Genomic DNA, 26,149 nt, shown 5'->3' with positions numbered 1-26,149 from the left:
ACACACACACACACACACACACACACACACACACACACACACACACACACACACACACGATCAGACCCCAGGTACCAGAGCAGGCTGTACTCCAGGCCTCTTCAGGGCGAGAGGTGGGTGTTTCCGGCTTCTAGTACAGGCTTTCTGCCACCTAACACTTACTCTCAGCAGGAATGCCCTGTACTATAGACACTCCATTCTACACATTGAGTGACCTAATCTAATTATTCAAAATTGAAAAATCACTTTCACTGCAATGGGAGTGTCTCAGCCCCACCCCCCTCTTTTGGAGTTACTACCTTAGACATTCCTTTTCTGCATCTTAGCAGAATCAAGCTGATCTAGTCCTCTGATGAGGTCCACTTAGGGAAATTGTACCAGCTTTGCCCCAGGGAACCCCTCATGTCAATTCCTTCCCCTGTGGCTGCTTAAAAAAAAAAGACACAAGTAAATGGGATATTACTCACTCATTTGGCTAATGCATTTTCATACCCTCTAGAGGAGGCCTGCTTCAGACGTGTATTGTGGATTTTATTGTCCCCCTCTTCTATAATTCACATGGAAAAATTATTTTAACATCATATAAAGTAGAACAAATAATAGCGTTTTGGCTTCTGCCTTGGTGGATGATGTGCTGTCCCAGGCAGTGATGTGAGTACACTGGGGGCCAAGCCCACTGCAGTCAAATCAGTTATTTCTCATGAATGCCCACTCACGATTACTATGCTCCACCTGAAATGAGAACTAAAATTCTATATGAACCAAAAGGACAAGCTGGCCTGAGGTGACAGGTTCAAAGGTGCTCTCTGAGAGTTCTTTGTCTTGGCCCTTGAAAGTCCTTTATTTTTTTATTTTATTTTTTCCCCCCAGGTTTTATTCTTGCCAAAGAAGAGGTGAAATGTCTTCCAAAATTCAAAAGGCATGCTCTCTTGGCCTTAAAGTTTACAAAAGGCAGTAGCTTGGGAAGACCAAGATGCAGGACTTTGAACTTGGACTCACTTGGGACCTTGCTCCAAGCTCTTCTAGTTGAGTAAACTTTGGCAGTTACTTAACCTCTCTGAACCCATCTTTCTCATCTTTCAAAGGGAAGACAAATAGTTACCCCTTTCTGGGGTTGCAGGAGGCTGAGAGGCGCCTGTATTTGGGCTGGAAAGTAGTGCCAGGATAGATTGAAGGGACCTTGAATGTTAAGCTAAAATGATTGGCTTGTATTTCATGGATTGGGGTCAATACAAGTTTCCAGAGGAGTGAAAACATAATTGGATTTGTATTACCCTAAGTAGGGGTGGTAGACGGGAATACCAGAACAATGCTTTAAAAATGGATTGCAGCAGTAGAGACTACTTTTGGCTTATAATAATCACTTAATAAAACGGCAGGTGCCTTTTAATAATTGTTATTGTAAGTAAAATGATGATGGTGATGATGATGGATGGTTCAGCTTTGTTCTTGTTTTAATTTAAAGTAAATCCAGCTGTCCTGTTTGACCCACACCTCCACATCCATTTCGAAGGTTGCAGCAACTCTTAGTGGACCCACATTTCCATGGCTACCCTGGGCTGGGACCACGTGACCCCCTCCGCTGCTGGGTGCCCTGAGAACCATGTTTACCCCCGCACCCCAACCCACACCCAGACCCTGTGGATGGGGGCGGATGGGAGGCCTCGCCCTTCAGGGGGGACCCCGCAGCGGCCCCCGAGTGTGAATAGCGCGCATTGACGCCGCTGCGGCCCGAGCGAGCTGGCTGGAGACGCCCGGGCAGTGCCTCTGCCTGCGGGCCCCATAAAAGGAGCAGCTGCCGCCGGGGCCGCTCAGACTCGGGGGGATGAGGCGGGCGGCGGCTGCGTGCGCGCCTGGGCTCCGGCAGTGACCGAGGCGAACCTCGGGGCCGCCTGAGGGCCCGCAGGTAAGCGCGCGCGGGCGGGTTTTGTCCTTGGGCTTGGAAGTGACAGCAGGAGGAGGGGCGGGGGACCGGGAGGCAGGAAGGAGAGAGACGGGAAGCAGGGGCTGAAATGAGGAGGAACGGGAAGGAAGGAAAAGGGGAGGGAAGAAGGAAGGAAAGGAGCCGCGCCGCGCTTGCCCCCAGCCCCGGCGTTCAAGTCCCCCACCTCCGCCCTTGCCCCGCCGGCGGCGCCGGCCGCATCCCGCCCCGACACGCTCCCGCGCGCCGCGCGCCCCGCCGATGCTCCGCCAGCCATGTTTTCTGGGCGAGCGTCTCGGCCCGCCCCGCTGAGCGGCAAGGCCCGCGCGCGGGGACAGCCTCGGCTGCGACGTGGGGACAGGTGGAAGGCGAGGGGGGGCGGCCGGCCTCCTGCAGGCTTCCCCTGCTCAGGGGTGGCGGTCCGTGGGAGGATGCTTGCTTTGCCTCCAGTGGGTTGAGAGCCGCGGTGCCTCCCACCCCGCTGCCTCCCATTCCCGCCGTCCCCACTTCACTGGCCTGCTGCCACTTAATGAATTGTTGGCTTACCTACCCCCACCCCCAGTAGTTCGAGCGTCTTGAAGAGCGTTGTTTGCCTAAAACTACTCAGCTGGAGAAAATGGAGAGGGTCTGAAAAGGAGGAGGCAGAGCTCCGTTGTAAAGCCCTCTTTCTCCCGCCGCCAACGAGCCTGTGGAGGTCCCCAAGACAGAAGGAAGGATGGAAGGGCACCCCAGACCTCCTTGGCTTGCTGTCTGGCAGCTTTGCCTTCTCCTCCCCTATTGGAATTCTTCCTCTGTAAGCAAAAGGTTGCTTTGAAGCTGTGAGGGCCCCATTTTACCTGGGATGCCCCCCAAAATCCCTTGGCTCTAGTTTCCATGGCTTCTTTACCCACTCACAGGAAATGTAACTTGGCAATCGTGGCTATCTGCCATGAGGAGTTTCTTCCTCCAGACCAAAGCAGGGCCACATCAGTGGGCTGTATGGATTCTAGTCTGAGTTGGGGGTTATTAGAGATATTTGCATGGAGCTCTTGAACAGTAGTTTGGGAGTTCTTCAGTTATTCTTATTACTCCTCAGTGGAGCATTGTCCTGAATTCTTTCTTGATAGTGAAGCTTCATAGTTGGCCCTTTCTACAACATGTGGTGTGTCCCAGCCCCAGGCTCTGCCCTGAAGTGGACCTGTGGTGGTTTGTATGTGCGATAGAACATGTGTGATTGTACCTCTATTACAGAATGCATATGGGCAGTAGAACCATAGCAGTGAGCTATATGGAGTGTCGAAGCAGTGGCCAGACACAGTTCTCCGCTCTTTATACCTGTTACGCTCGTCAATACCTACAGCCACCTCAAATCCCCAGTTAACAGGTAAACAGTAGCACAGGGAGATTAATTTGTCCAATGCCCACAGCAACCACATAGCTGTGCTGGGATTTGAATCTAGGCAGTATCACTCCAGAGCTTATGCTCTTAGCTGTGGAGTCCGATAGATTTAGGTTGACTCTTGGATACAGCATTTACAGAATGTGTGAGTTAACCTGTATAAATCCTACATGGTATATTATACAATAATGAATATAAAATTCCTAGCACATAATTTATAAAGTTATTATTTTTTAGATGTATGTTGTAGTTGCAAGAGCACAGTGCCATAACCAGTTATAGATTTTTAAGCAGATGCTGTCTGCCCATATGTTCCACTCTCACTTAGGGGCTAAATGAACTTGGCAAAACATTCGTACCTCAACCTCTCTCACAAGCCTCAGTTTTCCATCTGTAATGCGGATTGTTCTGCAACCAAATTAGAAGGTGTACTTAAAACAGCACAGGGCCTGGCACACATAGTGCTCAAGAGATATTGCTGGTTTTTTTGTTTTATAAATTAGCATAGGCTTACTGTATTGAGTTTGTTTTGGTTTTGTAATATCTGGGTTAGTATGGTTCAACATTACTCCTTGGGCTGCAGTGTGTCGTAAACCCTCTACAAATCTTAGCTTGAAGAGTTTGCTTGTACACATGTACATCCACACTCATGTTCTTGTGCGTGTTTGCTTGTGTGTGTGCACTGCGCGCACACATGCATACACACACACACACACACACACACACACACACACACACACACACCCAGAACATCTACATTTGAAATTATAAGAACTTAGTGAATTCTGACTTGTTCAGTAAGAGCTCTGTTGTTCTTGGCAGCAATGACTCTGACTTTTCAGGGCTAGGGAAACTTCAAAGTTAATTTTAAAGCTGAAAACCAGCTGGAAGAATTAGCACCACACCTAACAGTTACAAGAAAAAAAATGGATTGACTGGCATTTACTTTCTTTCTAGGCTCTTAAAATCTATAACACATTCTGCTAAACTGTTAGAAATAATCAATTGGAATCTTAACTTAGTTAAGGAATTCTAAAATTAGTATCTTCTCAGATATGGTTTATAGATGTAGTAAGTGAAAAGAAGTCATTGAATGAAACAGTTTCAAAATACAATTTTGACAGATTAATGTGTTTTAAACAGCTTTTTAGAATTTGGCTAAGATAATTGTTTATAAATGAAGAGGATGCTGTAAGATCAGTGTTTATAAAAAATAATGTATTGACTGGAAAACAAATGCCCATCAATAAGAGACTGGTTAAAGAAATTGTCTCATATATTTACAACGAGGTGAGTGTACCCCAGTGATAAAATGAGGTGTTGTTTATATGATCATATGAAATGCACCATATGATCCATTCTTGAGGTCAAGAATTTTTGTCCATTTTCATCACCTCTTTAGGACCTGCTAGAACAGTGCTTGCTACCTATCAGTTCAATAAATAATTCAATGAGTGAGTATTACTCAGTGAAACAAAGCAAGGTATTAAACAGTGTCTGTAGGTCATTGCCAGGTATGTTTTTAAATGAGTGAATTTATGTGTGTGTGTGCATGTGTACAGAAAACAATGGTTGTGTCCAGGAATGGACTGGAGGGTTGAAGAAGGGAGGGAGTGTTTGTGTTGGTTGGTTGGTGGCTTGGCTTTTTGTAACATACATCACTATGTGCATGTACTAATTAAAACATTAATAGATTTTAAATATTAAAACATTCCAGAGGACATGATTTCCCTGAGTTTGGTCATAATTTTGTCTTATGTAATTCACCCTTCTTGTTACTCCTTTACTACAGGCTGTATAATTTCTTTGCCTTGTTAGAATACCTGCAACCCTTTGACGGGATGATGAGCATGGATTTTGGTGGGTGTGGGGAGTGTCCTATTACATAGGAATTCCACTTATGTAATAAGTGGTGTGTCATCCTGCCTGTGAGATTGCTTGTGAGGCACACCCTGCTGTTGTCCTTTGGAGCCGTCTTTGTAGACGTCATGCCTTACACAGAGCATGGTCTCTCGCAGGAACTTCACAGATATTTTCAAGTGAATGGATGACTAGAGTACGAGTCACCTAAGAATTTATAATTGTATAGCAATATGGGCAAGTCTCAAAATAAGCAATTGTTATTTCAAGATGAGTACTTCCTAGTCTTCAAGAAGCACCTTACACACACTTTTAGAATTCCAACCTCTGTATAGGTCCGTTAGGGAGATCATCTCCAAAGTGCAAGGTGACCTATGAGAATACAGGAAGAAACTATGGAGAGTTCTGCATAAATTTAAAAAAATGTTATCTTTTGAATATCATATACAGAGGGTGCCAAAAAATGTATACACATTTTAAGAAAGGAAAACTGTATTAATTGTAATACTCAATACTGATAACAAAAGATGAATACAAGTCATATTTGACTTCTGCAATTACAAGAGGTGCGCAAAGTGGTTCCCATCAGTGTCCAGGCACTTCTGATTACAGTGAATTACTGCTTGAGCAATGTTGACCAAAGTGGCCACTTGTATACATTTTTTGGCACCCCCGATATATATCCCAAGTGTTAATAGTGTTTGGTATTTACTTTCTCTCGTTTTGAGTTTTTTGGCTGAACCATTGAAAGTTAGTTTCCCACATTATGCCACGTCACCTTTGCCAATTTTTTTTTAATTTTTAAGTTACTGTATTTGGATTACTGTATTTTGGAAAATTACTACACTCTTTTCTTATGGATTTCTAGAGTAACGTTAGAGCCTGGAAGACATATGAATATATATATTTTAAGTTGTTATCCAAATTTTTAGTATGAGTCCATTTCTAAGATTTGGGTCTTAATTTCTATTAACCTTAACTGTCTTGATAAACTAAAACTAATGCACAAGTGTCTACTGCAGCCCTCCAAACAAAGATACTGATCCTTATGTCCGAAAAGAGTTTGATATAGGTGACAATGATAGTGAAGGTGTTTGCAACATATTAACATGTATGGCAGTTTCTATTTAAAAGTCACACTCAAAAGTATTACTTAATCCACAAAATAATCTCATCAGACTATTTTCCTCATGTTTCTTAATATCTGGAGCTGCCCTGTCACTCTCTGTTAGGCTTTGGTGATGGAACAGGACAAGACCACTCCTAATGGTGCCGTGACACAGACAGAAACATAAAAATTGTCTAGACCATAAAAATGATCAAACATCCTTCCTTCCTAACTAATATGGCTGACTTCTGCTTCTTTAATTTTGCAATTATAGTTGTAATGGTTCTTTCCTCCTGCATTCTAGGTAAGATTTATTAGGATACGCAAGCAGAGAGTTACCTCCCCTCCTTAATACTAACCAGTCCAAAACGGAGCCCTGTTTCCTTGAACCCTCCCTCACATCACCTGAAGTCACCTGACATGCCCAACTCCTGTAAAAGCCCTTGGCAATACCCTCTTACAGGCTCACCCCTCACTGCCCCATTATGTACATTCTTGTTGCGATGAATAATAAGCTGACTCGTTCAATTACCAGTATGTTCCTGATGGCCTTTGAAGCATTTGCTATTTAGTTGTCTAGAAACAGAAGAAATTTTCAGAAGTAGTTGAGTAATATTTTAAAGTGAAATACAGCATTTTGTCTCTAAAATAGTAATAATGCATTCTAGAGAATGTGAAAAGTACTGAAAGAATCCAAGAATAAAAGAAACATTTATATTCTATAATTCAGGAATAATCATTATGAACATTCAGTTATATTTCCTTTATATCTATATCTACATCTACTTCTGCATCTCTCTCTCCATGTATACATGCACACAGACATATACTACATATATACTGTACACACATACTCAAATTATTTTATCTAAAATGATCAATTTTTCCTTTTCAGCTACTGTAATAAAATCTTCATGATTTATTGCATTTAGATTACTGTTTATTTCTTTAGGATATCTTTCCTTAGAGAAGTAAATACTTTTTAGAAGTTCTTCATATGTATTGTCTGCTTTTCAAAAAAAAAAATATTGGTGCTTATGTCATCCAGAGATTTGGTAACAGTCAGGAATCGGGGCTTATGGCCCCCTGGGGAGCCCTGGAGCCTCAGCCTGGGATGCTCTGCACGCCCCCTCCTGCCTTCCTTCAGTCTCACGGCTGACTGGTTTTTACGTTTTACCAACATGGCTGTATTTGCTGTCACCATGTGGAAGGAGGGAGCGGGACAGTTCCTGTGAAGGGGGTGTTAATGTGCACTGATGCGCCCCAGTGTGTACGAACTGTATTCTTCTAATACCTCGTTAAGGCCAGAACCTCATTAATCATTACCTCGCCCTCAGCACCTAGCAGGCAGATTTGTAAAAGATGCTGTCTAGTACATATTTGTTGCCGAAGTAGATGATAATCCTGTTTCAGACTTAAAGTGACCTGCAATATTTAAAATCTTTTTAATAAAATACAGCTCCCTTCCCAAATCAAATATAAAAGTTTATAACCCCCTACATTTTTTTACTTATATTCCTTCTGTCATCCTGCAAATACTTCTTGAGGGGCCTCCTTTTTGCTAGTAAGGGAACTGGGGAACTGGCAGTGAGCTCAACCAAGCATCCTTTATGGAGCGTGGATATAGAAGATAAACCCCAAGTAACATAAAGTGCCAGCGAATGATACATGCTGTGATGTAAAATAATAAATCCAGGTGAGGAGCTTGAATCAAGAGTTGGTGCTTCTTGTGGATAGAGAGGTCCAGGAAGGCAAATGAGAATGCCGAAGCCTCTCCCCTATTTATTGGTTGTGCTTATTGATCCAGAATATTCACCAGCTTAGATGTTAATGTACATCTGACTACCAATTGTCACTGTGTGTGTGGTTGGTGACTCTCCTTTTGAGCCCGTCTCGGTGACAAGCACTTCCCATATATTACTTAATCTCATATCCCTACTGCTCTTATCAGATAGCTATTATGTCTCTTCCATGGAAGTAAGTGTATGGGAGTGAGTGAGACTAAGTTACTGACCTAAGTTCACACAGCTTCTAAACAGCAGAGTTGGTATTGAAATCCAGACTTTGTTTTAAAGCCCCTTAAAACGCAGCAGTGGCCAAGACTAAGAAGTGTGGAGTTAGTCCTTCCCTGGTTCCTGAGGCTAAGAAGGAAAAGGCACTTGTGGTCAAAACTACTGCTGATAGGTTAATTAGAAACCGTTGGTATGTAAACTATATTTATATTGATGACAGGCTGCTTTTGTTTCCAAAAAATGGATACTGGCACAGGCCTCTCTTCATATGCTAACTAGCTGAACAGAGTCTGCTAACTGCGGGCGGAGGAAGCCAGCTCCCTTTGTGTGTAGGAATAGCATGGAAAAGCTTGCTCTGCCTTTGATCCGAGTTGGACTGGAGTGAGTTATTTAACATATGTTTTCTTACACCCCCGTTATTGAGCACAGATGCCGTGGCCCGGGATCACGAATGTGGACGCAGGTTAGAAGGACACAAGCATCTTTTTTTGTTGTGCTTGTTCCCTAGACAGTGAGGATATCCACTTCCGATGGCCCTTGGCAACATGGTGGGGACGAGCATTTTCCGTGTGACAGGAGTTGGTATGTGAATCTTACTCATAAAAGAAAAATACTGAGGATCAAATCGAGAGAAAGTGGCTTCTCTGGGTCAGACTGCTGCCCTTCACGTCCGTCTGGTTCTGATGTGAATCTCTTACAAGAGTGAGATCTAGCGGACCTTACCAGTTCAAGAGAATTACAGAGTCTCTAATTAATTTTCAGCTCAGTTACATGCTGCTTTTGATAGTCCTAATATTTTATTTTCCAGATGTTAAAGAGCTTTGGTAATATTACAGTTAAACCCAGCTAACCTGGTAAGAATCTGTAGGGGATTTTTAGATATGGATATTTCTTTCAGAAAAATGCTTAGCGTAGGACAAACAGTTTTGGATGAGAGAGATTGGTGTTTCATCACTACACTGAAAAGTATCCTGTGTACCTTTTAGTCTGGCCAAGAAATTTCCCTTTGAGTCTATCCCAGTTAAAGCATTATTTGTAGCTGAGGCATTTTGGTGATTTTCTTACAATTTGGAGGTCTTGAGGCCATTGCTTTCCTGATTCCTGTAATTTTGCCCTCTAGTTTCATCTTTATGTTCCAGCCGGTAGGTTAGGGGATATGACAGAGGGAGAGAATTGTGATTCAATTGTGATTACATTTAAAAGATCAGTAACTTCATTCTCTGTCTCTTTAAATGTATACTTTTCAAAGGTTTTGGGGAGGGCATGGAATCCTAAATTGATTATTCGCTTAACAGTGATTGTTTCCTTTGTATTTACATAATAATCTAGTGTCAAGTAAAAGATGGGAAGGTTATTTTGGAAATATTTGAATCTAATACTGATCTCCTGATTTTTGCTTGTATGTCAAGGTATATTCAGGTCCTAGACACTCCTATGCAGAGAACATCCTTTTCTCTGCCCCTCTTTCATTCCTTTTCCTTCCCACAATTTTTTACTGTACATTAGATTATGAGAGACAAAAGTGAATATGTTGTAATTTTGGACTATTGAGCAGGGGAGAGACAAATGAACAAATAGCAAGAATTCAATGTGGCAAAAGTCATAGGATGCTATAAATGATGGGAAAAATGCTAAGGGAACACGGAGAAAGTGTGTTTTCTGCTTTGAGTGTTGGGAATGGCTACCACAGAAAAGTGAGCTTTGTAGCATCAATAGGAGTTTGCCAGGCAGAGAAAGGGGGCGGGATCTCATAGGAAAAGATAGCATAATAAACATGCATGTTGGCATGAATGTGCATAATCTGTTCATTGGCAGTGTATAGTGGAGTGCATCTAGTATTTAAGTGTATGGAATAGATAATGGATGATGTCCGGTGAGGTTAGAGTAGGGTGGGGTAACTGTGAAGGATCTGAGTGTTAAGAGCCTGTACTAACCCTCGGTAATACCCATTTGTCACTTAGAACCCTTTGACATACTTACCATAGTCAGCATCTGAACTCCAATGGACTCAAAACAGAAAAGAGAATTTATTGGCTTATATAATGAAAACCCCAAAGATATATAACTGCCCTCAGATTGGCTGGATCCAGGTATCCAAAGGTTGTTGTCATGACTCTGTCCCTATGACTCAGCTCTGCCCTCTGCTGTCTTGGTTTTATTCACATCTCTGGTAGGTGTTGGATTATCCCTGGTAGCTTTAGACTCTCATCCTTGCAGCTTAGGACCCTCTATGAAAAGGAGTTTCTTTTTCTTAAAGCTTATAATCAAAGTCCCGAGATTGAGTCCTGTAAGATTCACATGGGTCACATGACCACTGCTGAACACCTCTGCTGGAGAAAAGATCACGCTGATTAGCTAGGTTGGAGTCCTGTGCTGATCTCTGGAGCTGGGAGCTGGTTGCAGTAAAATGGGGATTGGAGACTATTTAGACCAATACAGTACATTTCCAATACTATAAATTCTACTCCACACAATCAAAAGGATCGACTTCTTTGAAAATACCCTGGAATCCTTTCTGATTTATTTTACCTTCATAACTGTTATAAGGGGGCCAGGCAGAGCCTCCTCATGTTTTTTTATTTTATTTTTTTTAGAAATCCCTAGAAAGGATAAGCTGTAACAGTATTTTCACAGCCTTTAAAAAAAAACCAAACAAGCTCATATTTCATTATAGATCACTTTTTTCCCCATTCTTATTATCCAATACAGGGTTCCTGAGAACCTCGTATATGGGGAGCGCTTGAAGCGAGTAACTTACAATGTGCTAGGAATTATTATAAAAAGATGAATCCTGCAGTCACAGAACTTACAGCTTGGTAGGGGAGATAAGATTAGAGCAAAAATAATAATAAAGAGTGAAATGTGAGTATATGTGAAAATCAACAATCTATGAGGAAAAAGATATAAATACTACAGTCTATCCCAGCTGTTTTTTAAAACAATGGGTAAAGACCTCAGATTGAGCATGATTTAGGCATGAATCGGCCTGTTTCATTTGTTTTCAATTTCCGTGTGCTCCTCATGGGTGAGCTTTTCACCAGGTGGCTGTGATTCTAGTGCTTGTTATGTATTTTTTTTTTAATTCAACATTGTCCTTGAATCCAGTCCAGCTTCTTCAGCTGCCATTTAACCAGAGAAGCAGCAATCAATGGTGATTTGGGCCATAAGCTGTCAAGACAAAAATACTGAGGTGTCATAATGACGATATGAAGATAATCTCTATTACTTCACTGATTTCTATTTTAAGAAATATTACTTTTCAGTTTGCCAGATTCGGGCCTTAGCTGTTTTTCTTTGAATCATTCCTTGTGGTCAAATGCATGAAATAGCTTTCAACTGAATGAATGATGGTATTTGAATGTCCTTGATAGTTTTATTCTATTACAAAATACAGAATCTGGATATTTGGGTTGCTTTCTGGGTTTAAAATATAGCCATTTTCATTGTGTTCCTGGTGCAAAACAAATCTGTTTGCTGATGGAAGTACAGTTAAGGTCTGAATACATACACATCCTATGGATGCTATTTCAGTGTTCCCTGCCCTTTGCCTTTGAACATAAACTTCACCCGGAGGGACTGGTCGTATGAGTCTATGCAGCTTCCTTCCTCCTCTCCCAGTTGCCAGCATGTTGACTGCTTTCAGAAGCTTATGTCAGAGCTGCGAGAGAGAAGGCATCTCATCTCGTTCTCTTACAGGAGAGGAGAGCGAGGATGCTAAGCTGCCTCAAAGTTCACAGTGATCTCCTCTTGAAGGAGATTTCCCCTTTGAAGAGTTGTTCATGCACCAGCTTTCAGGAAAGGGAAAAATTGTTTTAATGAACTGGCCCTAGAAATATCCACTATACTCAGACTTCCTTTTCATCTTTCAAATCCTTTTCAAATTCACGGTAAGGAGTGACAGTAACATCTCTTGGGGAACAAGAACGACACCAAGAAGGAGCCGACCTGGGCCGACATCTCCTACCAGCCGCACTGGGTTTTGCCAGGGCTATTTTTGCCTTTGGCAGTCTTCTTCCTCCCTAATTGCAGGGCCATATGGCGCCTTGTCCCCCACATGGAGAGTTGGCACTCTTTCTCCAGTCAATCTCTGTTCTTTCTGCTGCACAAATTATCTGCCATGGTGCTGGGATTGAATAAACTCCCTAGAGGCTTCGCAGCCTCTGTGCCTTAAAAATCAGAGCTGAAGCCCCCAGTAGATGCTCTAGATTGGCAACCAGCAATGAAAAAAATGAACAAGAAAGGATGAAATGAAATTGAGTTTTGGAGGCAATCAGACCTGGGTTCAAATCCTGACTCCCTCTTGCTGTGACTGTCATTTTACTCCCTGACAAACAGTGAGCATTTATGCCAGGCTCAGGCACTGTGACCCCATTCTGACCTTATTTATTTGTCACATCAGCTCTTATGGAACTGAGGTTGGGCATGTTTATTAAGGCACTTGCTTACCCAAGTCGCATGGCCCTGGGCAGTTTCAAACTGTGATCTTTCTCTTTCCAAATCCCATACTCTTTTTTTTTTCTTTTTTAAAGATTTTTATTGGGGAATTGGGGGAAGGGGAAGAGACAAGTTGCTGTTCTTTTGTTCTTCAGTCTAGTTGTGGAGGACGTTGCTTCACTGGCCCAAGTTGGCACCATCATTGCGCTCTTCCTGGGAGAGACAGATCAGTCGCCGGCTTCTGGACGGCCACTTACGGTGGCTGCTGGCCACTCACGCTGGCTGCTGGCTACACACAGTAGCCCATGGCAACCCACTGCAGCAGGGGCTGCAGCCTACGCCGTCGCCGGCGACTCACAGCAGCCCAGCTCCAGGTTGAGCTGTTGTTCAGCATCTTAGCTGTAGAGGGCAGTGTCACTGGCCCTCATATGTGGGATCCAAACCGGGGCCCTCTGGCGTCCCAAGCCAGCTCTTAACCATCGCGCCACTCGGCCGGCACCCAAATCCCATACTCCTAACCAGTAGTACCTTTTAACTCTAAAATATCATCTAATATTACATTGTGCTTTTATACTGTATTCCTTGTCATGACATAATCTGGAAATAGGACCATTAGTGATGGCACTTTTTATAAAACATCCCAAATTTACACAAGCCATCTCAGATAGTAGTGGGGAGTTTTGGACTGGATGGATATAATATGTGGGATTGTTTCACAAGATTTTTCATGTTTAATTTTCAAGGCTTCCACCAGGTAGAATTAGACCAACAAACCTTAACCACATGGATGATTCCTTATTCAAATGCACAGAAAATGTTTTGATGGAGGAGACCTATGCGAAGTTGCCTCTTGTGGGAATATTTGGTCTCATTACAAGGACTTGGTAGAATCCCATTGTTACTATTCTCAGGACATAGTCAAAGTGTTTGAAATCTGGAAAGTGATTTTGAAGGGAGGATGGTGCAATGACAGAATTTCTCAATAATTGGGTGTTTGGTGACATTTTGAAATTGTATTTTGGAAGATGTTCATACTTTGTGATAGTCAAAACACTAAAGCAGTGATAGCAGTGTGTTTCAAAACTAGATCCAAAAATAAAAATAATGGGTAAAGTCTAAGTATCTTTCTAAGTATACACAGAGCAAAAGTTACCATCAACTTTCTATTTACTCTTTGAATATTTAATGGTATGCTAAGAAATGTTGCATACATTATTGTCACATTATGATGTTCTTGGGACACAGTGATTGCTTCACTTATCTGTTTTTCCAGTATCTCCACCCAGTAGGTCCTCAATAAATGTTCAGCTGAATTAAATCCACTAATCTGAGACGAGAAAGTCACCCAGTATTTGGAGGAAACATATACCAGGCCATTCACACATACCATAAATTAGCCAGTTACAAAGAGAAGTATTTCACTCCTTTTGTGAACCAGGAGCTGTTCCAAATGCTGGGGGTACAGAGGATCCCCAAAATGCTTAGCTGTGATGAAAGCAGTAAATAAGTAATTCCTTGTGCTATCAAGTGCTACAAAGAAAAAACCATAGGACCTGTGGTGGAAACACTGGACAATAGAGAAGGGGCCTGCTGAACCAAGGTGGTTAGAAAGGCTCCCTAAGGTGGTAACATCTGAGATGAGAAAGAGGCCACCAGCCATGTAGGGATCTGCACGGAAAATTGTTCTGCAAAGAAATGGCAAGAGAACTCACTAAGGTGGCTTAAACAGGATAGGAATGCATTGTGTGTTTCTCTCTCACATTAGCAATATGGTGGTAAGTAATCTAGACCTGATAATGCAGCTTGATAATGCAGATGATCTACTGGACCGAGATTCCTTCTGTGTTCTTGCTTTGCCTTCCATAGAAAAAGCTTTGGGCTTCCAAACTCATGCTCCAAAATGGCTATCCAAGCCTGAGCTGCCATGTTTGTGCCACAGCCCTTCTGACCAAGGAAGCACTAAAGGGAGATGTGCTTTCTCGATTTCAGGTCTTTTCTTGAAAGTCACATGTAATATTTCGGCTTAGATTTCTTTGGCTAGAAGGTAGTCCCCTACCTGTATCTGCATCTAGTCTCTATTCTAGGGCACCATGTGGCCATGAGAAATTGAGAGTTCTTAGTTACTGAGGAAGAATGGGGAGAGAGGAAGTTGGAGGTCAAGTAGCAGTCCCTGCCACAAACAGCAAAAGCTTTCCCATGTTCAAAGCCATGTGGCTGGATATTAGTGAAAAGAGTGGAGACAGATGAGATCTGAGAGGAAAGGAGGAGTGAAATCATATAGGGCTTTTTAGTTTATTGTTAGGATTTAAAAAAAAATTGTTCTCAATGGAAAATCATTGGAGTACTAAATGGAAGCCAGTATTGTAGAAGATAAGATTATTTGATTCAGGGTTTAGAAAGTTTACTGTGACTACTATGGAAAATAAACTGTAGATGGGCGAGAGTGAGAACAAAGACACGTAATAGGAGGAGATGCAGATTTATAGGAATTGATGAGGATGGTGGGTTCTACTAGAGCTGTTGGCAGTTGAGAGTGCCAGAAGAGGTCAGGTTTAGAATACATGTTGAGTATGAGTGTAAGGCAAAAGGAAAATAGTAATAGCTAATTATTGACAACTTGCAGTGCACTGTGCACCATTTGAAGTACTTTGGTCTTCAAAGTACTTCAACAGAAGTATGGAAAGGTCAGGTAATTTGCTCAAGGTCACTTGGCTAGAAACTGGAGGAGCCATGATTCAAACCCAGCAATCTGATCCCAGGGCATCTGCTGTTAATACTGCTATCTGTCGACCTTGAGGATGATGCCAGGTGCTTCACCTGAGTGGTTGGGTGCTCTGTGGTTCCTTACTGAGATGGATGGGGAAATTGGGGCTGGAGAGCAAATCTGGAGTAGATCAGTTTAGGCCACGTGAATTTTAGTATTATTAATAACTTTTAATTTTGAAATAGTTTAAGACACACAAATTTGCAAACTTAATACAGAGACTTTTCTGTGCACGCTTCCCCAGTGATAATATCCTAGGCTGGTGCTATATTAATTCTAAGATGTCTCTTAGAGATCTAAATCTAAGGCGATTTCATGCAGGCAAGTCTGCAGCTCAGACAGCAGCTCTAGCCCTAAAGTTGAGGTATAATTTTGAGATTCATGAGTATGTAGATGTAGAACCATGGGTCTGAATTAGAGCAACTGGCATTGATTTTCCCAGCGATTTTGGCTTGCCCTAAGAGAAATTTAGTTCATGCTTGGAACCTACATAATTAATGGTAAGAGGTACCTTTAATTGCACTTCCTGTGTACCAGGTATTTCACATTATGTCATTCAATTCCCACAGCTACTCGAAGGCATGGGGATTATTGTCCTTATTTTTAAACAAGCAAATAGAAGCTTATGGAAGCTGCAAACAGTAACATGACCAGTTGAAATTCCAACACTGGGCTGTCTGTCCCCAAACACATTTTTTACCACTCTGGAGGAGTTTTGTGATGAAGAGAGAAATCAAAGTCAGTCCTAGCACTTGCCCAATTCAACAACATGGTGACACCGGTGACAAGCATTCAGTGACATTCATGGTAGCACACTGAACACTAAAGGATGCCCTTCTTTGTTTTAACTTTGGATAATTGTGGGGCTGATTTTCCCTCAGGTGCTCACTTTATCTTTGCTATATGCAAGGCCCTGCTTCATTCATTCATTGATTCAGCAAACACTTAGTGAACACTTAATATTAGCAGGCACTCTCCTGGATACATGGGGAACATAAGTAGGTGGGGACTGGAGAGGACATAAGGTAATGTCAGAGATTACAAATGTGAAGGTGGGAGGGAGTCAAAATCAGCTAACGATGGAGAAAGGAACAGGAAAGGCCTTTAACCAAACAAGTATAGGGAAGGTTTATTGCAGAAGTTACCTGCTATATGTATGTGTGTGTTTAGTTAAAAACCTATTAAGTCTATCTATGTGGAGTCGACCCATGAACAGTGCAGGAGTTAAGGACACCAACCCCTCAACCCCCATGCAGTCCAAAATCCATGTGTAACTTTTGACTCTCTGAAAGCTTAACTACTAATGGCCTTACCGATAACACAAAACAGCCAATTAACACGTATTTTGTATGTTATAGATATTAGACACTGTATTTTTACAGTAAAGTGAGCTAGAGAAAAGAAAATGTTAAGAAAATCATAAGGAAGAGAAATACATTTATAGTACTGTATTGTATTTAATACTGTAAATTTACATTATTTGAGTATAAAATGAATTGTCTCTCAGTTACATTATATTGATTTATATGATATAAAACACTAGATTTTATATGTATTACTAACACTAGACATAAAAAATGAAAAGATACTATGAAAAAGAAATTCATATTTATTTATAGGTATAAAGATTCATGCACTGATAACGGAGAAACAGCAAAATGATTGCTTTATGGTACCCTAGTGTAACAAATACAATAGTGTAATTGGTTCAAGATAGTAAGGAAATCTCTAAAAAATTTTTAACAAATCTACGTATAAGTGGACCTGCGCAGTTCAAACCCATGCTGTTCAAGGGTCAACTGTATATTATACCTATGCATATGTATATATCATATGTATGTGCATATGTGTTTTATGAATATGTGTGTGTGTGTGTGTGTGTATGTTTAAAGTATTTAAAACCTATTCCACTTCTAGGTATATACTAAAAATAAAAACAGATATTGAAAAGAAAACTTGCACATGCATATTCATGCAGCACACTATTCACAATAGCCAAAAGGTGGAAACAACCTACACATGTATCAGTTGATGACTGTATAAACCAAAATGGATAGTCACACAAGAGAATATTATTCAGCCATGAGAAGGAAGTTCTACATATTACAAGATGCATGCTACCACATGAATGCCACTTGGAAACATCATGCTGAGTGAAAGAAGCCAGACACAAAAGGCCACATATTGTGTGGTCTCATTTATGTGACATCTCCAGGGTTGGAAGATCCATAATAGTTGCCAGGAATTGTGGGGAGATGAGAATAGGGGTGAATGTTTAATGATTATGAGATTTCCTTTTGGGATGATGAAAGTGTTCTGGAACTAGATAGTGATGATGGTTACACAACACTGTGAATGTACTAAATACCACCAAATTGTACAGTTTAAAATCGTTGAAATGGTGAAATTTATGTTTTTATGTTTTACCAGTATAACAATAGGTATTCAAAACCTTCTACTTTTAAAGTGGGAAATACCTGAATTTCTTCTTTATTTTTAGAAAAGAGAGCATTCTAATGAGACATTAATTAATGGCAATATTTTGAATAGGTAAAAGTAAAGAATTGGCACGTTGAATTTTCACCTTGGGAGGAAGGAGAATAAATGTGAGTTGATGCCTGCTCTCTTCAGTGTGCAGTGCTTAACTAGGTCATCGTATTTATTTTTATTTTATTATTTTTTATTATTATTATTTTTTTAGCTGAGCCATCCTGCCACCTGTTGGTAGCTCAGCTCCGGGCATGACTCGAACCGCTGGTGCTCAGAGCTCGCACTCTTGGAGCGAGCTCTTAACCAACTGAGCCACTCTGCCAGCACTAGGTTATCCCATTTAAATAATCACAACAGCCTTTTGTTCTGGGAGGCACCTCCTCGATGTTAGAGATTCAGAAGTTGAGGTGCAGGTGGTCCTGGCCCATCCAGGGTCTCTCAGAGAGGGGTGCAGTCTCTGTGAGTACCAATTTCCTTGGTTGTTCACCCCGTGGGGGCAGGCACCCCCTTTTTGTTCATCCTGGTGACCTCAGGCCCTGGCCCCTGGCCCCACCATGGTGTCTGTGATGAACCTGGTCAGTGAGTGGACGGAGACCTTCAGCTATGTGAAGTAGCGTGGTGTGCGATGGCTTTGGGTCACTTAGAAAAAAATCAGTTCTGAGGAAACAGATGAACTTTGTGCCATTAGATGAATCTGCACCAACTGACAGAGTAAAAGGAAAGTGAGGAGAAAATATGTTATTTCTGTTAGTTTACGAAAGTCTTAAGTTTCAAGCCACCTTGTTCAAGGTGTTGACAGTTTTTCTGTGATGCAAATGATAGAAGGGGGACAAGGAGGAATTAATAAGCAGTTTTTGATTAACATAAGGTCCTCTTAAAATCTTTATATTCTTTCGGTCAACCAGAAAAGGCAATCTATAAAAATAACTTTATTTTATGTAAAGATCAATCCTCCCCACTTTTTGTAAAATTGCCAGATGCTGCTTATAATCTCTCTGAAATATAATTAACGTTGAAAACAATAGTGCAGATATCTAGGTGTGAGAGAGACTCTACGTGCCTTCCTAGTAACATCTGAGCGTGGGGAGCCGTGGGTGCCAGGTCTGCTGGCTAGGACTCCCGCTTCCTTGAACGAGGGTTACCCGTGTGACCAAACAGTGGTTACTCTTCCTCTGCCGGTCCAGCCTACAAGCAATGATTTAGGACAGCTGTTCGAAAAGTCGAGAAAATCACCAGGAAATGAACATATACATGACTATTAGCTTTTCTGAAATTTAATGATTATTCTAAACTGCAGGTTTAAAGCCTGCATTCTTAGCTTTATGCTTGTGTTTTAAGCCTGGAATTAAGAACCTGATATTCTTTTTTTCTTCTCTTACTCCTGCCTGCTGGTGGCCTTTGAAAGTCCCAGGACTTAATGTTAATGATTGATGGCAGAGCTGGGAGCTAACAGCTGTGAGTTTGATGGCCATTTAATTTTTTAACCTTTAGAGGATTGTGGGAATATTTAATCACCCAATTACCCCATATTGTCAATGAAGGGAGCACTCCCATTACAGCGTTGATAGAGTCAGGTCTGTAAAAGGCAGCCTAGAAAGTTCCCTCTTGGCTGTTCTTATATTTATTTAAAGCAGTGAGAAGGTGGGTCAGGGTCCTGCATGTGAGGAGGGAATTAGGCTCTTCAGTCGGTGAGCGACGGCAGGTATACGCAATGTGTTATTAGAGTAATTGAACTCTGTTTGCATAAAGAGGATAGTTTCATTATCAAAGTCTTGTTTTAATACTGTCATCATAGCAGCTGGAGCACATATGAACTAATTTGCATGCAGATAAGGAATCCTGGACAGCTTGGTAGCATAATCACTGCATAACGTACATGGCAGCAGAGCTGGAGCTTTTACCAGAGGTATGCTCGTGGGAACCATCTCCCTGACTTTGTTAAGTTTCAAATGATATACAAGCAAGAAGTAGCCGTTTCAGTGACACCCCATTTGTTTTGCTGGCAATAATGTCCCAAGTTACCTTAATTTGAGGATCCATTTTGGGAAAATATGGCAATGATGTCAACAGCACCTTCCCAGTGAACCGAACATCAAGGAGGGCAGGAAACAAAAGAAACAATCAGATATCCGTTCCTGTTGTTGGAGTGGAAAAGCACAATAGACACTATTAACTTGCAGGTCTAATTTAATTAGGATAATTAAAATTATGAAAATAGAGGATGTAAGATTAGTTCTTTGAAAATCTGATTATATGTAACAAAAGAGTCTTTGTTGCTTTTGCAAAGATTAGGAAGCCTTTTTGTATACACATTTTTTAAAAAGCTGTGATTTTTAAAAAAATGCTCCTTCCCCCAGCTGTGATTTGGTAAAGTCACTGAGGTCCCCAGAGAAATAAGGAGACTATGTCTGTCTGTGTCACTGTCATCAGGCACGGTGATTGAACATAGTAAGTGCTCAGTAAATATTTGTATGATGAAGACTAGGATTCTCATCATTGACCCTGAGGATATTAAGAATTAAGCACCTACTGTATTAGTGACAAGATAATTGTTTTGTCCTCCTTTGCTTTTTGATACATTTTTACAAATCACAGGTTCTTTGCATGTATGATTGGAATACTGCATGACATTATCTTAAAAGATAATACAGTGGAGCATATAGATTTATTCCAGACAGTAGTCCATGTTTTAAGTTGTCATTTTATTTTGCCTTCCTAGGACTACTTTAGTGGATTTGAAACCTCACTAATTTAAACTAGTTTTATGTTTCTCAGATTACAGTTGGTCCTTGAGTGACAAATCTTTGGGTATCATGAGTTTATCTTTTTAATGGATTTTTAAAATATTTTTTTTAATTTTTAAATTATAATTGATATGCAATATTATATTAGTTTCAGGTGTACAACATAGTGATTAGACATTTATATAACTTATGAGGTAATCACCCTTGTAAACCTAGTGGCCATCTGACACCATGCATAGTTATTACAATGTTATTGACTACATTCCTTATGCTGTACATTATATCCCCATGACTATTTTGTAACTACCAATTTGTACTTCTTAATTTCTTCCCCCTTTTCACCCATACCCCCAAACCCCCTACCATCTGGCTACCCATCAAAATGTTCCCTGTACCAATGAGTTTGTTTCTGTTTGTTTGCTTATTTTTTTTTTTTTAGATTCCACTTTTAAGTGAAATCATATGGTATCTGTCTTTCTCTCTCTGACTCATTTCTCTTAACACAATAACCTCTAGGTCCATCCATGTTGTTGCAGATGGCAAGATTTCATTCTTTGTTGTGGCTGAGTAATATTCCATTGTATATATGCACCATGTCTTCTTTATCCATTCATATATTGATGGACATTTAGGTTGCTTCCATATCTTGGACACTGTAAACAATGCTGCAGTGAACACATGGATGCATATGTCTTTTCTAATAGTGCTTTGGGTTTCTTTGGATAAGAACCCAGAAGTGGAATTACTGGGTCTTTCTTTGTTTCCTATTATATCTTTCATTTTAAAGTCTATATTGTCTGGTGTAAGTATTGCTACCCCAGCTTTTTTGTTTGTTTGTTTCATTTTCATATTCATGAAATATCTTTTTCCATCCCTTTCTTTCAATCTGTGTGTGTGTCTTTTGATATGAAGTGAGTCTCTCGTAGGCAGCATATGTAAGGGTCTTGTTTTCTTATCCATTCAGCTGTCCTGTCTTTTGATTGGAGCTTTTAATCCATTTACATGTAAATTAATTGTTGATAGATATGGGCCTCACAGGACACCTACTACATAGGCTACTGTACCAAAACTGGGAGACATAGTAGCTCTACCTAATACATAGAAACAAACACAGGGAGGCAACAAAAATAAGGAGACAAAACATGTCCCAAATGAAAAAACAGAACAGAGCTATAGAAACAGTACTAAACAAAATAGAGACAAGCAGTCTAGCGGAGTTCAAAACACTGGTTATAAGCATGCTCAGTGAAAATTTAAACAAAGAGATAGGAAACGTATAAAGAGAACCAGTCAGAAATGGTTCTTTTTATAGACTATAATAACTGAAATTTAAAATACCTTAAATGAAAATAACAGTAGATCAGATGAAGCAGAGGATCAAATCAGCAATTTGGAAGATGAGGTAGCAGAAAACATCCAATCAGAACAGCAAAAAGAGAAAAGAATCCAAAAAAATGAGGATAGTTTAAGGGGCCTCTGGGACGACATCAGGCGTACCAACATTCACGTCATAGGGGAACCAGAAGAAGAGGAGAGAGAGCAAGGAATTGAATACCTACTTCAAGAAATAAAGATGGAAAACGTCCCTAACCTGGTGAAGGAACTAGACATACAAGCCCGGGAAGCGTGGAGAATCCCAAACGAGATGAACCCAAAGAGGCCCACACCAAGACACATCATAGTTAAAATGCCAAAGCTTAAAGACAGACAGAATTTTAAAAGCAGCGAGAGAAAAGCAGTTAGTTACCTACAAGGGAGCTCCCATAAGACTGCAGGCCAGAAGGGAGTGGCAGGAAATATTCAAAGTGATGAAAAGCAAGGACCAACAACCAAGATTACTCTACCCAGCAAAGCTATCATTTAGAATCGAAGGCCCGATAAAGAGCATTCCAAACAAGAGAAAGCTAAAGGAATTTATTGCCACTACACCAGTATTCAAGAAACATTAAAGGGACTTCTTGAAGAAGAAGAAGAAGTAGAAATAAAGATAAAAAATATGAATAATAAAATGGCAATAGCTACAGTTCTGCAGATTTTCGAAGCATTCCCAAGGTTAACTGATAGTTCCCTGCAGATAACCCCAGTGGAGCAGGTAGTGTGCTTGGTCGTAAATCCTCTTAGGGAGAAGAGGGGACAAAAACGACTGAGAGTTGATGGAGTTTGTGAGGATATCGATTGGGTTGCCGATTTGAGGAAAATATTCTTTTCAGCACATGTGGAATTTTTCCGGAAAGGTTATTCACAATTGAGACATCTGTGATGTCAGGATAGAGGGATGGCTGCATCTGGGGAACTTGCTGATTGATAGTGGTGACCTGGAAAGCGACCATGGACTCATTATTGGGAGATGAGAATGTTTAAATTGGAGTCTACAGATGCAGCTCCAAGTAGATGTTTAAAATGATGACTGAGGGGTTTTGGAGCTGAGGGGAGAGGAGAACCATTTCTAGCACACAGCACAAATGAACCTGTATTTTAAAATAATTTTTTCTGGAAGACATATGTGAGGCTGCACCTCCAAGACCTGTGGTTTTGAGTGCTTGATCTAAAGGGCATAGTTTGCAGATTATTAATGGGGTGGGCTGGGAATATTGCCAGTTTTCCTATTACATTTTTCTGGATCACAGCCAAAACTTTGTGGATGAGCTCTGACCCCCAGAGAGAGCCCCATGGAGCTGAGAGAGTTAGAATGAGTGACCACAAGAAATTATGCATGGCCTGACTTTTCACATATTCACCTGTCACAATCTGTTGTTTGGCTCAGCTTGGTTCTACAATAAGGACAACACACTTCAATATTTTTCACTTGTTTTCACACTCACTTAACAGGCCAGAAAGCAGGGTGTGTTAACATTTTGTGGCATGGGCTGCAGTTGCTCAGTTTTTCTATGTCCCTGTTTTACCTGATCCCATTATATCCTAGCATGGCCAACTGTGGACTTTAATGATGCTCTTAAATGTGTCAGCATTTGCCCTGGAAATTTGACAGAACACAGCTACATGCCTTTCACTTTTCTATAAGCAAAAACAGAGTAGTAGAGCTAGAGGCGAACATTCATTAAGTCCCATGAAGTCTCAAGCCCTTTGCCAAAGAAACTTTCTATGCAGTATCTCTTAGACTTCTCAGAACAATTATATGAGCTGCGGATTAGAAATGAGCACATCTGCCTTACCTGTGGTGCCAAGCAAAGTGGTTTTTTCTTATGGAATCTGTAACAGACTCCATTGTTTCCAAATAGAACACATCAGATATTTTCCACTGGGTAGTATTTTCTATTTCCATTGTATACCATGCTTTTTGGTTTGAGAGTATAGATTAAAATCTAAATTATAAACGTTTGCTATGGAATAACAAAACTTTCCCAAAGACCAAAACCATGTTCCTTTCGTTACCTTTCTTTTTTCTTTTCTTCCTCTGTTTCCCTTCTTCCCTTTTTCTTTGTTCCTTATTCTTTGCCTTCCCTTCCTTTCTCATGTCCTTCCTTTTTGTCTCAAAGTTTCATTGAGCATTTGCTACAGCCACTGTAGTAACTAGAGGGTTGTATTGTGTGTGATCTTTAAATTTGAATTTCTGTTGGTGTCAGGAGTAAGAAGATATCATGGACTCTTCTGTAATGAGAGTTCTCGACTGGCACTCTAGAAATGTTTTTGCTTGTTATCTTGAGTGACACAGAGTTATGAAATGAATAGTTTAGCCCCTATGGCTTATTTATATTTGCATTTTAGTTCTAACCACTATTTCCAGTTTTTGACAGCACTGAAAGAATTCTTTCTTAGAATGCTTATGCAGTTGAGTCCTACCTTGCAAATGAGTCCATTTTTCTAGCATATAAGACAAACAAAATTGCATATGGTCAAGGTTTCCCTTGCAGTTCTCTTAAGTTGTGCAGTGACTGACACTCCATGGGGCAAAATGCTCACTTGGAGGTGCACATGGAACAGAGGCCAGTGGGAGAGCAACCTTTTATCTCCTCATCACTCAGGACAGAAGTCCAATTAAATGTAGAAACAACTGCACTCTTTAGCTTGCTTTCCTCCCTCCCTCCCCATTTTTTCCTCCCTCCCTTTTTTCCTGACTTCACTCACTAAGTTTGCACACATTACATGGCGTTTATAGTGATTCCACCTTTGCAATGGTAGAACTAGAGTGTCATCTCATTAAATATCCTGAGCACCTGAAGTAGAACTTTCTACTCTTGAGATAAAACGGCGGGCATGCTTTGGGTCATCAACAATCTGGTTAGTGACTGTTATGGGCTATCACACATTCTGAGTGACTACACATACATTAGTGATAGTTTGTGGTGTAAAGGACTATTTATTAGAAATGATATATGTGCCCAGACCCCATAGTTAGCCCCCCAAAATATGCATGCTGGTTGAAGCAAGTAAACAGGCCATTTCAGCAGAGAGTGGTAGTTCTGTGATGTGGGGAAGGAGTGGGTGCTATGAGAACCCACAGTGATTATACCCAGCTCAGGCGAGGTTCCTGGAAGAAGTAATGTCTAAGCTGAGCCTAATGCCACCGGAACAAATAGGAGTCCAGCAGGAATTAGTGGTATGTTTTCTGATAACAGAATAGCAGGTGTAATGTCTCCAAGTGTAGACAATCATGGTAGGTGCCACATTCAGCTAAATTAGCCAAGACATCTCAGCCTTTGGAGCTTTTACTTGGAAGGGGGTTCAGGGAGCCAGGAATGCCAGAACTGGGGTCCTAATTGCTGACAGATAGGACTGGGGAAGCAGCAGTTCATGAAAAAACTTTCAAGAACTACAGAATTTGGGTTTTCTCTCGCAAATTTTAGAAAGCCTTTGGAGGACTTCAAATGGGAATGATGTAATTGGATTTGTGTTTGCCATTGTCTCCTGGGTCTAGAAAGTATGCCCTATCTCATAAATCATTGTGAGATTTCATCCTAATCTTGGCTTCATGTGGGAGAGAAAATAAGAACAGGAATCTTTTCTTGATACTGAGTCCCTCTAAAAGCATGAATAAGCTGCCTATGGGATTAAGGAAAGTGGTATTAAACTTCCCAGCCTGTGTGGGTGTTTCCCAAAGTGTACACCAGGGAACACTAGTCCTTGAAATGCCCCATGAAGAAAGAGTTGGGTAAATGCAGCCCAGTTTATCCTTTTTGGAAACTCAATGAGTATCTGCACACTAAAGACGTTGAAGTAGTCTTGCAGTAAACAATTGTGTTTAATTGGACTAAATTATGTTAACATTTGCAGCCCATGCTGTAGGAGAAAGCAGAACTTTTGGTGAAGACCATTTGAGAGTGAAGGAGGAATGGAATCCCCCCTCCCTCTGTTATAGTACATTCTCTTTATTATTACCTCTCTAGCAATAGAGTTTGAGGAACTCATTGCGATCTTAAGCTTATGTCAGCTATAAAGGAGACTAATGGAAATGATAGAAAAATACATCCCAGATACAT

The 26,149-nt window shown here is 40.9% G+C and overlaps 1 protein-coding gene across 18 annotated transcripts in view; it reads left to right on the top strand.

Moving 5' to 3' along the window:
* The window catches only part of MAGI1 (membrane associated guanylate kinase, WW and PDZ domain containing 1), a 705,149-nt gene that overhangs the window by 508,446 nt on the left and 170,554 nt on the right, over positions 1-26,149 (top strand). The window contains exon 1 of one of the 18 annotated variants that reach the window (XM_019652051.1): positions 1,671-1,906. The exons of the other annotated variants lie outside the window; for them this stretch is intronic. The gene's annotated coding sequence lies outside the window, so the exon portion shown is untranslated. Of the gene's footprint in view, positions 1-1,670; positions 1,907-26,149 lie in introns of those variants that run through there. 18 annotated transcript variants of the gene reach the window in all.

This window comes from Hipposideros armiger, unplaced genomic scaffold (genome assembly GCF_001890085.2).
Source record: "Hipposideros armiger isolate ML-2016 unplaced genomic scaffold, ASM189008v1 scaffold_172, whole genome shotgun sequence".
NCBI lineage: Eukaryota > Metazoa > Chordata > Mammalia > Chiroptera > Hipposideridae > Hipposideros > Hipposideros armiger.
The sequence above is the reverse complement of the archived record's forward strand: the minus strand, read 5'-3'. Positions and strand labels throughout refer to the sequence as shown.